The 16,702-nt window shown below is 39.2% G+C and overlaps 1 pseudogene across 1 annotated transcript; it reads left to right on the forward strand.

The window, feature by feature from the left end:
• The first annotated feature begins 12,825 nt into the window (after positions 1 to 12,825).
• Positions 12,826 to 16,702, forward strand: LOC143615027 (uncharacterized; annotated as a pseudogene). Its single transcript, XR_013150396.1, has 2 exons — positions 12,826 to 15,527; positions 16,158 to 16,702. The product of XR_013150396.1 is annotated as an uncharacterized LOC143615027 (transcript).

Consider the following 16,702-nt stretch of genomic DNA (forward strand, 5'->3'; position numbering starts at 1 on the left):
TGCTAATACAAGCGTACAATTTTGGAAAATCGTGTGGAGCGGACCAAACCCCGTTATTTAGTTCACACCCGTTTTTAAATTTTCAAAACCTAAAATTTATTCTTTATTTATTTATTTATTTATTGTTTTTGCTTCTTTCCATAAACTTCTCAGAACACTCAACAACTGTTGTAACTACCGGGCGTTTTTTTTCAGGTTTTTCCCTAGTCAAATGTAACAAAGCATTTTTCATGTGAAGTGCTAAATCCTCAAAAGTGACGGATGATGATGGTTTTGAGGTTTTAGCCCTTTTAGGGGTAGGCTCGGGAGTAGGCTCAGAAGTAGGCTCAGGAGTAGGCTTAAAAGTAGGCTCGGTAGTAGGCCCGGTAGTTGGACTAGTGCAGGCATCATCTTCTGTGTTGTCTATAATCATCAGTTGTTGGACCGATTGGAGCTGATGACAAGAGGATGATCCAACCACTGATGTTTGGGTTGAGGTCCACTTGCGATTCCCCGTGGCAATGTTCTCATCAAACAGTTGTGCATGAAGTTCAGGAAATGCTAATGGAGTTGTTTTTAAGGATGCCGCTTTCGAATGCCCCTAAAAAAATAATGGTAGATGTTAAAAAATAAACTAGGGGTGGACTTTAAGGTAGAGGTAGATGTTAAAAAATAAAAATATATGAACATACCTTCTTAAAGTCTTCCCATTCCTCGTTCGTTAAGGTAAAGGTATTTGTTTGAGGGTTGTAGATGTTGCCGGTTTTGTTTTTCAAATACAACCATCCTATGTATTTGGCTTTAAGATTATCATAGGCGTTTTTGACTTGTTTTTTACTCAAATCCAATCCAAACTTTTCCTTAAGAACCCTTATTACCTTAGCCCACGATTCTTTGTGCAAACTCAACCCTTTTTTACCCACAACGTTTTTCTCTTCAATGCATGTTTCTAATAAACATTTTATTTGCTCATTCGACCAATGTTGTTTCTCTACCATTTTTATGATCAACTAACAAGAAACAACAATTATTTTGTCAAACTTATTGGTCAAAATGGTTAGTTTGAGCAAAATCACTAACTAGTAACTATAAAACAAAAATATATCAGTATTATGCAACTAAAATATATCAAAATGGTTAGTTTGAGCAAAACCAAACCGTCGATATTGAACCGTTCACGAACAAGTTCATTTCCTTAATAAACGAACAAATATGCATATCAGGCAGTATGCAGTGAGCTTTTTTGTTTGAATAATGCAGTGTGTAAACATGTAGTAAAGGATGTTTGTAGGGCATGAAAAGAAGCCAAGGTGTGATGTTGGTTTGTTGTTACAGAATATATAACTAAAGGTAAGGCCTGGTATTTGGAGAAAGAAGAAAAGCAATATAAACGAAGCGAACCTTGGCTATTTTGAAGAAATATTTATGACTTGAGAGGTAGCAAAGCAGGCAGGTCAGGTGGATTAGAAACATGTCGCAATGGGTTTAGGTCCAAATAGATGATGCTTAAATACTAGTAGCCAAAAAGGGTTTGTTTGGTTGGTTTTGATTGGATTGTCTCCCGACAACTGTCCTATTAAGACGGGTCGGGCGAGTCAAAATATTTTTTAGAACTAGAGTTGTATTATGTTCTCAAGTTTACGCTCACAAATTGACCCGGTATCTGTAAACTGGTCAAAAAATTTTATAAGTAATAAATGTGTTATTTATGATTACAAATTTACAACATATGGATTGCCTTAACAGTAATCTGTTTTTTTTAAATAAAACAAAACCCGTTGACCCGTTTACAATAAAACACAACCCAAATTGATCCGGTTATCAATAAATGGGTCAAAATTTTTGCAAGTATAATATATACTAACTGTGATTACGAAAAAGAATCTAACTTTTTGATTAAATCATAACCATTTTGACCCAATTATAACAAAAACCCACCCAAATTGACCCGTTATCAGTAAACGGGCCAAATCACCACCATTAATATTATAAGATAATTACCCGATATAGCAGGAGTGAAAACACCATCACCAATTGTCATGCAAGTTCCAAGAAGAACAAAAATCAACACCATCACCAATTGTCATGCAGGAGTGAAAACAGATTTTGTAAATATGGTAAACCGTTTATAAACTTTGGCATTTAATGTGTTTTAAAGGTGGCACATTTGCATTGTACTCCTTATTATGCCGCCACGCAAAACTTAGCATGCTTCCAAATCAACAAGAAACTGATGAGAAACTATCTGCATAAGGTGTCAAAAAGACTGCAGAAACATGGCAAAGTTTTGCATTGAAATCTTTCTTTGAAAAACACACCAAGTTTAGAAAAGGATTGTTGATTTTTGTTCTTCTTGGAACTTGCATGACAATTGGTGATGGTGTTTTCACTCCTGCTATATCGGGTAATTATCTTATAATATTAATGGTGGTGATTTGGCCCGTTTACTGATAACGGGTCAAAAAATAAAAATAACACATAAAGTTGTATTATGTTCTCAAGTTTACGCTCACAAATTCCGATTTTATGCTCCCCTGCTCGTTCTAATATGCTGCATTTGGGTATTGAGTTTAGAACTAGGCTAAATAATCCCTCAATGACTACCTTTAGCAGCAGTAGTAGCAGCGGCCGTGTACCGACAAGACGGGTCAAGTTATCGACGGAAGCAGACATACATATACATACACAAACACAAACACACTGTAGCATGCGATTAACAAGATTTAGCACAAATTAGAACCTAACTACAATACAATCACTTAACAAATCATTTTCAGTTTCACCTAATGAAAAGAATAGAAAGAAACCCTAAAATGAAAAGAATAGAAAGAAAGCATACCTTCAAGAAGATGCCGGAGCAGCGGCGGCAGCGTGGTGAATGGAGCGGCGGCGGCAGTGGAGAGGAGGAGGAGTGGAGTTAGCCGGCTTGGAGCGGAGGAGGTGTGGAGCGACCGGCGGCTTGGTGAGGATGAAGGAGTTGAATAGGGTTAGGAGGAGGATGATGATCGGTTATAAGCTAAAATGTGTAGAAGAGGTTAAAGAAGTGATAATACCAACACTTCTGGGAGAAGAGGGCGCGCAGATGTTTTTTAATGAAACGTCTTCGAAAAAACAAACACACTGCAGAGCCCAACGTCTGCGCGCCCTCTTCTCAGTGCAGACAAAAGAGGTGGAGAAGTCCTTCTGAGGAAAAACAAACAGCACCTTAAACAACGACGTCTAAGAGTTGAACGGCTTACGTGGTTGTAAAACGGTTCAGGAGTTTCTTGAATAGTCTTTGTCAAGCATGGGTTGTAGATTGGCAAACTCTCTTGAATCACGAAATTTGCAAACCGATCGGTCCTCATACTAACGTCAAAATCTCAAATATTTCCATCACAGGCTATTGATGCTTGACCTTGAGCCGAAGTGATTTTTAATGCGATGCATGCTTTCCACACTTTTTGCACCGAGCACATAATGATTTGTCGAACATCAAGCAAATATCAAAATTTATCCAAATTTCGCCGTTTCGGTTTGTGGCAAAAGATTCTTGTACGCTGACCTCTTTAACGGGCTTTGGGTTCTTTGGATGCCGTCTTTTAGGATATGGAGTTGTAAAAATTTGAAATCATAAGTTGAACAAGTACGGGTCTGTGTTTTGAGAGTGTTTTTGAGTTGTGACTAGCCAAAACAATCACCACCGGTTTATAATAAGGTGGTAAAATGGGTAACCATAGGTGAGAAAACCGAATTTTAACGGTAAAAACTCGAGTAGAAACAATCAAAAATCGATCCCCAAAGATAACAAAATTTACAACGTTTTTAAACCGATTTTTGATGAATCGGTTCCGAGCCGACAAATCCAAACGGTTTCAAGGAAAACTACAAACCGGTTCGGTTCAGTTCAGTTTAATTTCCGAGTCGGCTTAATTAACCGGTTTCTTTTGCCCATCTGTATTTAGGGTAGGTTTGTCTGCGGTTAAAAAAAAGGGGTAATATTTTATGTATTAAATTCTTATACATTAAATTTTTTTATTTTTTATTTTTTACTTCAATAATAATAATAATAATAATAATAATCTTTTCTTACAAATATAAATACAAACCGAACTACATTAAATTAATATTATTTATGGAAAAAAAATATTATTTAATCTTGATGGCACTGAATGATGATAGAAGACTAGACGAGTATGCGGCGTTCATTAGTTGAATCTTTGAGCTGAACGAGAATGTACGGTTGTGCCTTAGGATGAGTGTTTACATGCGTGAGCATTAGGTGAGGGTTTTCTCAATATCGAAAGACGAGCTAATTCCGATATAGTAAATTTAACTAAATACTCATTTAAAAGATTTATTGACCGTTCGAAAACAAAAGCTAGTAGCATAAGGTTTGAGTAATTGAGTTAATAGTATTATAATAGTTGTGGCAGATGATAGATAAGGTATATTTATATGGTCGTGGTCCTACCAAAGAGTATGATTGGTTCTCTCCCCTATTAATTCCCGATCTCACTACAAGCTAACCATTACATGACAAACTATATTAATACTAGCGAACTCAAAATTGATCCAAAAAGAGAAAATTAAGGTTTTCATTGTGACGGCTAGATTTGTGTTAGGTTCACTATCACAAATGTCATTGGATGGGTTTGTAGTCATTTATAATTATCTTTTTGAGAGTGTTTTAAGGATTAAAGTTATGAGCATCGAACATACGCGTGATGGAAGGTTGATCCTTATGGATCTCAAGGATGCTGCACTGCACCCGAAAAGTCGGTTTCATGACAAGTGAAAGTAGAGCCAAGTGAGACCCGTTGGACCTAAGCGAAACGTGAACGTTGTTCTCACAATTACTCTATGATGGTAATGCAATGTTAATGGGGATATTGATATGATGAAAATGTCAACTTTGTTAGTGAAGTGGTGGGCGGGATCATTATTTAGGAGTTTAATGTGGGCCGCTATGATGTGTGTGGGAAGCTTGTTTAGGCTCGTCGAGTCTTAACGAGACTTGTGTATTTGTAAGTTTTACTTCTTTTGGATTTCTATGTATAAAGTTAACATTTTAAAGCCGAGCTTGAGCCAAATTTAGGCTCGTTTAAGGTTTTGCTCAAAGTATAAATATAGCTAAAAAGAGGATATAAAATAATTGATAAATAATAAACGAGGCATGTATGAGCTTGAAACAACAACTCACGAGTCAATTTGAGCCCTTGTAAGTCAAAACAAGCCGAACTCGAGCCTGGTCAAGCGCGGGCTCAGCTCAGCTCGGCTTGTTTACATCCCTAAGCAAGGGGAAGTGGCCAATGCATGCCGAAGATGGATCGTGCAATGAGCCAAAACAAGGAAGGATCATGGTCAGTTGTCGTAGCCGAATGGATATCTACACTCAATTTTGAGGGTTCCGCCTTCGAGCGAGCGAGGAAGGCACAAGGGTATGCATTATTTGGTGGCGAGAGAATTAATATTATTAGTTAATTGTTTCATGTGTAAGCTAACTTGCAAATGTTTTTAATGAGTGGGTTCATTGTTACTCATCGTATCATTTGAAAATGCCCAAATTACTATTAAGGAGATGTGTGTATTGTAAGTGATTACACTTTCAACATTCATTGGTCAAGAGTTGGGGTCACTCATGAAAGAAAGTCAAGCACAAGAGATACATTATGAAGCTTTAAGCATGAATAATTTCAAAAAGACGATCATGATAGTCTATAATCAGTAATGAATGTGCTTCCACTTCTTGTATTTCTCTCATCTTCGTTACACGATAACTAGTTACAATGAAAATTGTCACATATAACAAACCTAGTCGTGTGTTCAAGCCGACAATGGCAACATTATCCTTTTAAAAAACACCTTCATTTTCAAGGGCAATGAGATTATTAAGAAATATATGTTTTTACCAGTTTTCAACTTTTCATCACGTTTTGGTTTTAGTTTATGATGTTTGGTAGGTTTATTTTTTACCAAAGTCGGACAAGCTTATTCGAATTTAATCAAAATTGACCTAGATTCAAATACCAATTATATAACCTTTACAGTCCATAAATATATAAAAAAAATTGAATCACATAAATAATGTTTCGATTTAACCCACGTTATAAACCTCACTTCTCTTTCTGTTGGTCTTAACATGTCACCGTCTAAAAACATACGATGTCACTCGAATATTACTAATGTAAATATATGTTCTACTTCAGCATGTAGATTTGTCCAATATTAAGGACCAACAATATTCTGAATTAACAAGTGTTGTTAACATATATATGAATAGTTAAGTGACTAGTGGTGAAGAAGCAAAGTCCTTTATACCTATGCCAATTGCCATAAATCAACTTTAGTTGTAACCAACGGTTCACATCTGTTATCACATTTAAGCTCACTTTACTTGACTTTCACCATAAGGAGTACATTATCGAGGGGCCGGTCTTTTTTATTTCCTCCTTTTGTTTTTTCCGATCAACTTCTTTTATTAAAAAGGCAAACTAGCAACGCGCTAGGGCCAAGAAAAGCGAACGAAATGTTAAACGAAGACCTATTTTTAATTCAAATGAACCCCAAAGACTTAATATCTTCGATAACTTTAGACACCGTAGTGTCATTGCTTTCAAATATGGCCTCGTTTCTCGCATTCCAAATGCACCAAGGCCTCGTCAATAAAATTCCATGTAGAGCTTTTTTATTTCTTCTAAATCACAATCTCATCTTATTTTATTTAATCGTCGCATAAATCACTACTTTTTAAATCCGTCTCATTTTATGTATTGTCACATAATCATGTAAAATTACGCTGTGATAAACAACTTTTTGAAAGTTGGTTATCAGATCAAAACTGGTTATTCACTACTTTAATTGTTAAAAATGAAACTTATGTTTGTTAAACTTTAAGTAAAATAAATGTTCAGGATGAACTTTGATTTTGGATTGTAACATTCGACTGGGATAGAAAATCTGAGCTACAGCTACATGGAAAATTTTGTGAAGATAGGTCATTTTTGTAAAAGGACATGACAAGGAAAAAAAACAGACAAAAAGACCAAAATTAAGAATTTGATTTTTAACATATTAATGGAAGTAAATAAGTACCTTATGTAAAAAGTTAACAACGGAAGTATGTTAAAAATAAAATGTATATATGAATTGACATAACAAATGAAAATAGTTTAAAGGCTTTAGTAATGTACAGTATGACTGTATTACAGTATTGTATTTGTATTAGTCAGAGACAGCTTTAGTATATTCAAGCAGTTGGGCCGATATGGTTTTTGGTCCATGTGGTGGCACAGATTGTCAGATTTATCTGTCTCTTAGTGGCGTTTTGTTCTCATCATTTGCCACTTACAGAAAAGCAAGGTTAATGGTTCCAAAATTTATTCACATTTTTAGATTATACTTCATCAATTGTTTTTCTTTTTAACTTTTTAACACCACAATAATTTCTTAGAAAAGGACCCTAGGCCCTAGGGGCTTATTTTATAAACCTGTAAAAAGTTACAAAGTCTAGACTTATAATATAAGTTTTTAATGGCATGAGATATTCAGCCATCGGATGCTATATCGTTATACGACACTTATACGACTCGTATAGGTCTATACTAGTCGTATAGATGTGAAGAAATTCCAAACGAGTTGTATAGCGGTAAAAAAATGATGGTGAAAATTTTTAATAATAATGAGATATTATAGCCTATCCGAGGCGTATTGGGCATATACTATTAACGTGACTATATTTGTAGAATATTGTGTATATTATATTTGTACTTTGTAGATAATATTGCTTCCTTATTTGTCTCATTTATTGTTGAGACATCTCTGTATATATATTCCATTTCATGAATAGAAGATCTCATTCAACTTAATGCCTATTTACATGGTATCACAGCTACCCTAGTTTTACCATTTCAGCCACCGCCTCCATCGACCTTTGCTTCGGCCGGACATTTTTTTTCTTTTCCAAATCCATCATGGGTGACGCAAACAACGCTTCGGTTCCTCACAAGCTCTCCACCCTGTTTACACTGTGACAAACATCCAACACAAGTTTCATGTGTTGGATGGTACCAAGGTCTCGTATTCGTCGTGGGTCAAACTGTTTATGCTTCATGCCCGCGGATATGACGTGATTAGTCACGTTGATGGTATCGAATCGCCGGCGAAAGACGACCCAACCTATGCATCGTGGGCCAAAATCGATGCTATCGTCTTACAGTGGATCTACGGAACCCTGTCGGACGAGCTCCTGGTTCACGTTCTTCAGATCGAGTCAACCGCATACGAAGCCTGGATCCGGATTAAAAACATCTTTCTGAATAACAAGGGCTCTCGTGCCGCCGCCCTTGAGCACGAGTTCACCAATCTCTCGCTTCGTGCCATGCCTTCACTTGAGGCATACTGCCAAAAGTTGAAGGAATTGGCCGATCTCCGGTCTCCGTTTGGTTCTTCGGTTAGTCCGGGGTTTACCACCGGAGTTTGACTCTGCCGCCACCTACATTAATCAAACCATCCCATCTTGGGATACTGCTTGTTCCATGTTGCAGCTAGAGCAGCACCGTCAATCCGCACGAACCATGACCGAGTCTTCTCCGGCCATTGTCGCAGCCGCCACTCAAGATCCCCCTGCTGACCGTCGTCGTGACCCACCGTCTCTTGGCGGGTCTCGACCTCAATACCGTCGGCAGAATAACTCTGGTCAAAACCGAAACACTCGCAACAATCTCGGTCAGCAACGCCCTCTTATGAGCTCGGCTCCTCGCAACACTAATGGTTCTCAGCATCAAACTTGGCCCGGACCCCCTGCTTGGCCCAACCCATATGGATTTTGGGGGATACCACCCTGTCCTTATCCAACCCAGCAAGGCTGGGCTACTCCATGGATCCCTCGACCAACAATCCAACCCAACAAGCATCTGCGTCTCAGTCCACTCCTCAGGCCCATTTGACTGAATACAATGCTCTCCAGCCCACAGACCTTGGCGAGGCTTTTCAGGCCATGGCACTTGAACCAAATACCACCGATGACCCATGGCATATTGACACCGGTGCATCTGCTCACCTGACTGCTGACCCCGGTAAGATATCGGTACCCTCTCAAGTTAATTCTATTAATTCAATTTTTGTCGGTAATGGTAATAGCATGCCGGTTCATGGATCGGGAACCACCAATTTACACCATCCGTCCAAACCACTTGCCTTAAAAAATGTCCTTTATACTCATGATGTAATAAAAAACTTAATATCAGTGCGTTATTTTACCATTGATAATTTTGTTTCTGTTGAGTTTGATCCATTTGGTTTTTCTGTGAAGGATTATCTGGATGGGAAGATCCTGAGCAGGCATGATAGCAACGGTCCTCTCTATCCATTTACCAATGTTCAAACGGCATCTGCTTTTGTGGCGTCTTCTCAACCAAACCTTTGGCATGATAGGCTTGGCCATCCCGGTCTCCCCGTCATGAAGTTTTTATCTTCTCGTAATTTTATTTCGTGCAATAAACAAAGTATTTCTCATTTTTGTGATTCGTGTCAAGTTGCTAAGAATAAAAGATTGTCGTTTACTTTATCTAGTTCATCAACTATTTTACCGTTTGACATAATCCATTGTGATTTGTGGACCTCACCGATTCCTAGTAAAAGTGGGTATAAATATTACATGATTTTAATAGACGATTACACTCACTTTACTTGGATTTACCCTCTTTGTTTTAAATCCGAAACATTGGGCAAATTCAAACAATTTCATAATTTCATTAGAACCCAATTTCATCTAACCATTAAATCTTTTCAATGTGACATGGGTGGCGAGTTTGACAACAACAATTTTAAAGCATTTGCCATTTCTAACGGATTGCAATTTCGTTTTGCTTGTCCTCACACTTCCCAACAAAACGGGAAAGCCGAACGCATGATTCGCCGTATCAATGAAATCATGCTCGCCTTACTTACACATGCATCATTACCATCAAATTTTTGGGTTGAGGCTCTCCATGCTTCAATCTACCTTCATAATATTATTCCAACCCAACTCCTCAGTTTCAACACCCCAACCTCGGTCTTGTACCTAAAACACCCCACCTACGAGCACCTACGTGTTTTCGGTTGTTTCCCGAACCTCTCATCTACCCGTTCTCACAAACTTGCACCACGTTCCAAACCGTGTGTCTTCCTTGGATATCCCACCGATTTTAGAGGTTATCGGTGCCTTGATCTAGACACGGGTAAAATTATTCTGTCTCGTCATGTTACGTTCGATGAACAAACTTTTCCTTTTGCCACTCCCTCCAAAAATACTCCACATGACTATTCCCTATTTGATCCGGACCCATCCCCAATGCTCTTCCAAACTCCACCACCTTCCGCAACTTCCACTATAAATTCCACAACTCCAACAAACCCCAATGTCACAATTACACCCAGCTCTACACCACAAAATAACCCACATATAGTCCAATCGCCCCAACACTTCACCTACTGAGACCCACCACCCAACCAATTCACTCAACAGTACCTCCTCACAAAACCCACCCCCTCCGCCACCGTCACATTCCATAACCACCCGCTCCAAACACGGGATTCTCAAACCTCGACTCCCTCTTAATCTTCACGCCACAACCATCCCCTTCCAAAGTCTCACTTAACCGCCCTAAACGATCCAAAATGGCATGCTGCTATGACCAATGAATTTCGAGCTTTAATAGATAACAACACTTGGGAATTAGTTCCTAGACCTACTGATGCTAATATCATAAGATGTATGTGGCTTTTTCGCCACAAGTTTAATGCCAATGGGTCACAAAGCAAGATTGGTGGTTAACGGGAAAAGTCAACAGGTCGGCGTGGATTGTGATTCCCGTGACCACCATTCGCACGGTCCTTAGCCATGCCGTATCCCGTTCTTGGTCCATCCATCAATTGGATGTCAAGAATGCGTTTTTACATGGGGACCTTCAAGAGACGGTTTATATGTTTCAACCACCCGGATTTACTGACCCGAACAAGCCCAAACATGTTTGCAAATTACAGAAATCATTATATGGGCTTAAACAAGCACCAAGGGCGTGGTATCAATGGTTTGCAAATTTCATCATAAGCAAAGGTTTTCGTAGCACCACAAGTGACTCGTCATTATTTGTTTATCATAACGGAAACCGCATGGCTTATCTTCTTTTATACGTTGATGATATAATCTTGACCGCATCAGATGACAAGCTATTACATCAGATTATCTCTTCTCTATCACGGGAATTCGCCATGACCGACTTGGGAAAACTCCACCATTTTCTTGGGATTTCGGTTGAAAGTCGCAACGGTGGCCTATTTTTATCTCAAGAATCATATGCTGCCGATTTACTAGCCCGCGCAAACATGACTACGTGCAAGCCATGCTCAACACCCACAAATACTAACTCCAAACTAAGTGCTTCAGTTGGTGATCCATTGCCCGATGCAACCTTATACCGTAGCTTAGCCGGCGCATTACAATATTTAACATTTACTCGGCCCGACATTGCCTACGCGGTCCAACAGGTATGCCTCTTTATGCACGATCCGCGTGAACCTCATTTCAATTTTTTGAAGCGTATCCTACGATATCTTAGAGGAACCTTAAATCATGGCTTACACATTACCCCGTCTAAAAATACATCTTTAATCGCGTACTCTGACGCAGATTGGGGGGGATGTCCCGACTCACGTCGGTCCACATCGGGCTATTGTGTTTTTCTGGGAAGTTATCTTATATCGTGGTCATCAAAACGCCAGGCTGTCATATCACGGTCTAGCGCCGAGGCGGAATACCGAGGCGTAGCAAACGCGGTTGCTGAAACAAGTTGGATTCGCAACTTACTTCTTGAACTACATTTACCCACAAAACACGCCACTGTCGTTTATTGTGATAATATTTCGGCCGTATACTTGACTCAAAATCTGGTTAATCATCAACGAACCAAACATGTTGAAATCGATATCCACTTCGTTAGGGAAAAGGTTCGTGTTGGTTCCGTTCGTGTTTTGCATGTTCCCGCAGATTACCAATATGCGGACATCTTCACTAAAGGTCTTCCCCCGACAACTTTTTCAAAGATTCAAATCCAGTTTGAGCATCGTCCATCTAACGCTCCAACTGAGGGGGGCTATTAACGTGACTATATTTGTAGAATATTGTGTATATTATATTTGTACTTTGTAGATAATATTGCTTCCTTATTTGTCTCATTTATTGTTGAGACTTCTCTGTATATATATTCCATTTCATGAATAGAAGATCTCATTCAACTTAATGCCTATTTACATATACAAGGCAAATATGCAGTGTAGAAGTATCTAGGCGCAAAACGATTAATCAGAATTAATAGGCATTAATCACATTACAATTGATATGCGACCATTTCAAAATACACACATATATGCCAAATTTTATATAAAAAAAATTGTCAATTTTGGTTGATTTTGGCCAAATAGCGATTAATCGGCACATAAACAGGATTTTACAACCATACTCATATAGTTAATACACGAGTCACGAAGAACTATATGCCTATCGTACGATACAAGACGTCATTGCCTATACGACTCGACACTCGTATAGACATGTCCGCTTGCAGGTGTAACACTTCCATACCATTACCGTGCACACAATATATATTCGGTATAAAACGAAAAGAATGATGTTCAAATATAACTTCCCATACGTGTACGAGACTTTGTCCTTTATCCCCTAGATTATACGACGTGACACATGTACTGATACACTGTAGCACTTTAAAGTGGTAGAATAGTAAATAAGCACATACCATAGGGTCCTATATCTAATCTACCAACATTTAAACCGGCTGGCCGGGCCAACATCAAAATAATAATAATAATCAAACGTGCCATCTTATATTATTATTATAACAATCACAATCCAATAACAACAAAAAACATTATGTTTTCCCGGTAACACAAACCCTCACCGGAAAATGACGTCACCACACCTCCTCACCATCTTCATCTTCATTATTCTCACTTCCGGCGTAAACTCACAACAGTTCTCAGCTTCCGAACGATCAATTCTCCTTAACCTCAAGCAAACCTGGTCGGACCCACCAACGCTAGCCCACTGGAACGCCACGTCATCACCATGCACATGGCCGGAGATCCTCTGCCGGAAAAACTCCGTCACCGAACTTCAACTTCCGAGCAAGCAACTCATGGGTTCCATCCCTCCGTTCATCTGCGACCTTGTAAACCTCGAAACAGTGAATTTACACGATAATCTCATCGGCGGTGAGTTCCCTAGGGTGTTCTACAACTGTTCAAACCTAATTGAACTCGATATCTCGATGAATATGTTCGTCGGAGCCTTGCCGGAAGATATCGACAAGCTAATTCACCTCAAAACGGCGGAATTTGGAAGTAATAACTTCACCGGAGACATACCGCCGGCCATCGGAAACTTAACGGCGTTAACGTCGTTACTGCTGTACCAAAACTTATTCAACGGAAGCATACCTTCATCAATCGGAAACTTAACGGATCTTGAAACGTTAGGGTTAGCTTATAACGGGTTTTTTAACCCGGTAATACCGCCGGAGTTTGGTAAGCTTAATAATTTAAAGACGTCATGGATGCCGGCGAGTAATTTAATCGGTCAAATACCGGAATCGTTGCCTAATTTGGTCAAACTTGAGTTACTGGATTTGAGTTTAAATAATTTACAAGGTGAAATACCTTCTGGGTTATTTTTATTACCGAGTTTAAATCAAATGTTCTTGTATAAGAATAATTTGTCTGGTCAACTTCCGGTGGTGGTTCAGTCAACGAATTAGACTGAAATTGATATCTCAATGAATACTTTGACCGGCTCAATTTCACAAGATTTTGGTAAATTAAAAAGCCTTGAGGTTTTTAATTTATATTCGAATAAATTCTCCGGCGAGATTCCGGCGAGTGTTGCCAAGCTTCCGGCGTTGAGGGTTTTTAGATTGTTTAGAAATAATCTCACCGGAGATATTCCGCCGGAGTTTGGTCTCCACTCCAAGCTTGAATCTTTTGAGGTTTCCGATAACCAACTCACCGGAAAGTTGCCGGAGAATTTGTGTGCCGGTGGGGTTTTGACCGGAGTGATTGCTTTTGCTAATAATCTCACCGGAGAGTTGCCGAAGTCTTTCGAAAGTTGCGATAGGGTTACTGCGATACAATTGTATGATAATAAGTTTTCCGGTGAGATTCCGGCTGGTGTTTGGATGTTAAAGAATGTTTCAAGTTTGAGGCTTTCCGGTAACCAATTCTCCGGTGAGCTTCCGAGTAAGGTTAATTGGAATTTGTCTAGATTGGAGATTAGTGATAATAAGTTTTCCGGTGAGATTCCGCGGGAGATTGCTACTTGGGGGAAGCTTAATGTGTTCAAAGCTAGTAATAATATGTTTTCGGGCGAAATCCCACCGGAGTTTACTACTTTGTCGGAGTTAACCGTGCTTTACCTAGATGGAAACTCGCTTTCAGGTGAGCTTCCGACGGAGTTTAAGAACTGGAAAGCGTTAACCGATTTGAATCTTGCACGGAACAATCTCTCGGGTTCGATTCCATCGTCGATCAGTTCGTTACAGGATCTGTTAGAACTCGATTTATCCGAAAACCAATTTTCGGGTGAAATACCGTCGGTGTTGGGGAATCTCCGGTTGACAAGTTTGAATCTTTCTTCGAATAAACTTACCGGAAAAATCCCTAAATCTTTCGATAACATGGCTTATCAAAACAGTTTCGTTAACAATCCGAACCTTTGTTCCGATTCACTAATCTCCAACTTAAATAACTGTTATCCGAAGAACTCACACGAAAAAAAAATCTCACCCAAAATCATAGCCATGATCACCATCCTATCGGCATTCGTGCTGCTCGCAGCCATCCTGTTTACGTTATTCGTGTTTAGAGATCACCAGAACAAGAAACCGAAGCGAATACGGACCACGTGGAAACTAACCTCATTCCATAAGATGGATTTCACTGAAACAAATATATTATCATGCATGAATGAAAGTAATGTGATTGGTTCCGGTGGTGCGGGCAAAGTGTACCGGATTGAGGTCGGTCCACCACGAGGTTATGTTGCGGTTAAGCGGATTTGGAATAATAAAAAGGTGGATCAAACTCAGGAGAATGAGTTTACGTCCGAGGTTCAAATATTGGGTTCGATTCGTCACTCGAATATAGTGAAACTGTTATGTTGTTTGTTGAGTTTGAACTCAAAGCTGTTGGTTTACGAGTACTTGGTGCACCAGAGTCTAGATAAATGGTTACATGGGAAGAAGAGGAAACCTGAGCCCGGTTTGGTTCCAGGTTTTTATTGGACTGGCCGAGGCGATTGCATATTGCAACTGGTGCAGCGCAAGGGCTGTGCTACATGCATCATGATTGTTCGCCGCCTATTGTGCATATAGATGTGAAGTCGAGTAATATTTTGTTGGATTCTGAATTCAACGCGAAAATTGCTGATTTTGGACTGGCGAAGATTTTGGAAAAGCCGAAGCCTGGTGAGCGTGGCATGGCTAACGTCGTTGGCTCAATGGGTTATTTTGCTCCTGGTAAGAACTCTTTCCTATCACTCCTTTGACTTTTAATCTTAATTCGGTTTAGTTTACTTTGTTTGATCATTATAGTTAGCGTGTTAAACACGAACCCAGAGTTCATGTCAAATATTTATCCGAAAACGATATGAGTTTTCACTAGTAATCAAGCACATGACCCATTTAAGTGATTTAACACAAAATATATTATGCTGCGGCATGTGTGATGTGTTTGGTGCAGTAGATTGTAGTCCGCTACAACGTGGCAGCCGAGAAAATTGGCGCAACAGATTCCGTCTATTGCGTCGTGACGCAGGGTGTTGACACATGGCGGCATGTTATGAGTTGACATTATTGAAAATTGTTAAGAAAAAGTCCAATGGCTATTTTCATAACTTTAAAAAGTCAATGATATATTGATAACTATATTGGTCAAATTGAATATTATTGGGATTTTCCTATTTTTTTTAATCTTGTAACATTAGTTATAAATTGTCCTATCAGTTTAAGCATGACATAACACGGCTTAAAATAAGTACATAATTAAACAGGTTAACCTTGATCCCGCCCGGCCGTTTACCTAATGTTAGGTACTATGTCATGTCAAAATCCACTCCCTTAATTAAAAGTCAACATGTTTGATTGCAGAGTACGCTTACACAACAAGAATAAATGAAAGGATAGACGTATACAGCTTCGGCGTGGTACTACTTGAACTCGTGACAGGCCGAGAAGCAAACGAAGGAGACGAAGATTTAAACCTCGCCGAATGGGCATGGAAGCACTATGGAGAAGGTGATTCCGTGGCCGGGGCTTTAGATCCACAAATCAATGGTTACATGGAGGAAATGAGCACTGTGTTCAAGTTAGGACTCATATGCACAAGCACATTACCATCAAGCAGACCGTCAATGAAGGACGTTCTCGAGATTCTTCGAAGATGCAACCCGCTTGATCAACTCCCGGAAGAGATGAAACAAGGACGAGAAGAGTTTGACGTCGCACCTCTTCTCAAGAAAGAAAGTTATGTCACTAGCTATCAAGAAACTGAAGAGATCTTCTAGTCCTAAAAGTGTAAGGTATTAGGGTCTTAGTTTTTTTGTTTTCCCGATATATTAGGTTACTCGTGAAATGTACGTGATGTGTGCAAAGAGATCATTCTTACACATTATTTCTCATGTTAGCGATCTCAA

The sequence above is a fragment of the Bidens hawaiensis genome, unplaced genomic scaffold (genome assembly GCF_021521415.1).
Source record: "Bidens hawaiensis isolate Kalapana, Puna unplaced genomic scaffold, B.hawaiensis_p1.1 tig00041707_1, whole genome shotgun sequence".
NCBI lineage: Eukaryota > Viridiplantae > Streptophyta > Magnoliopsida > Asterales > Asteraceae > Bidens > Bidens hawaiensis.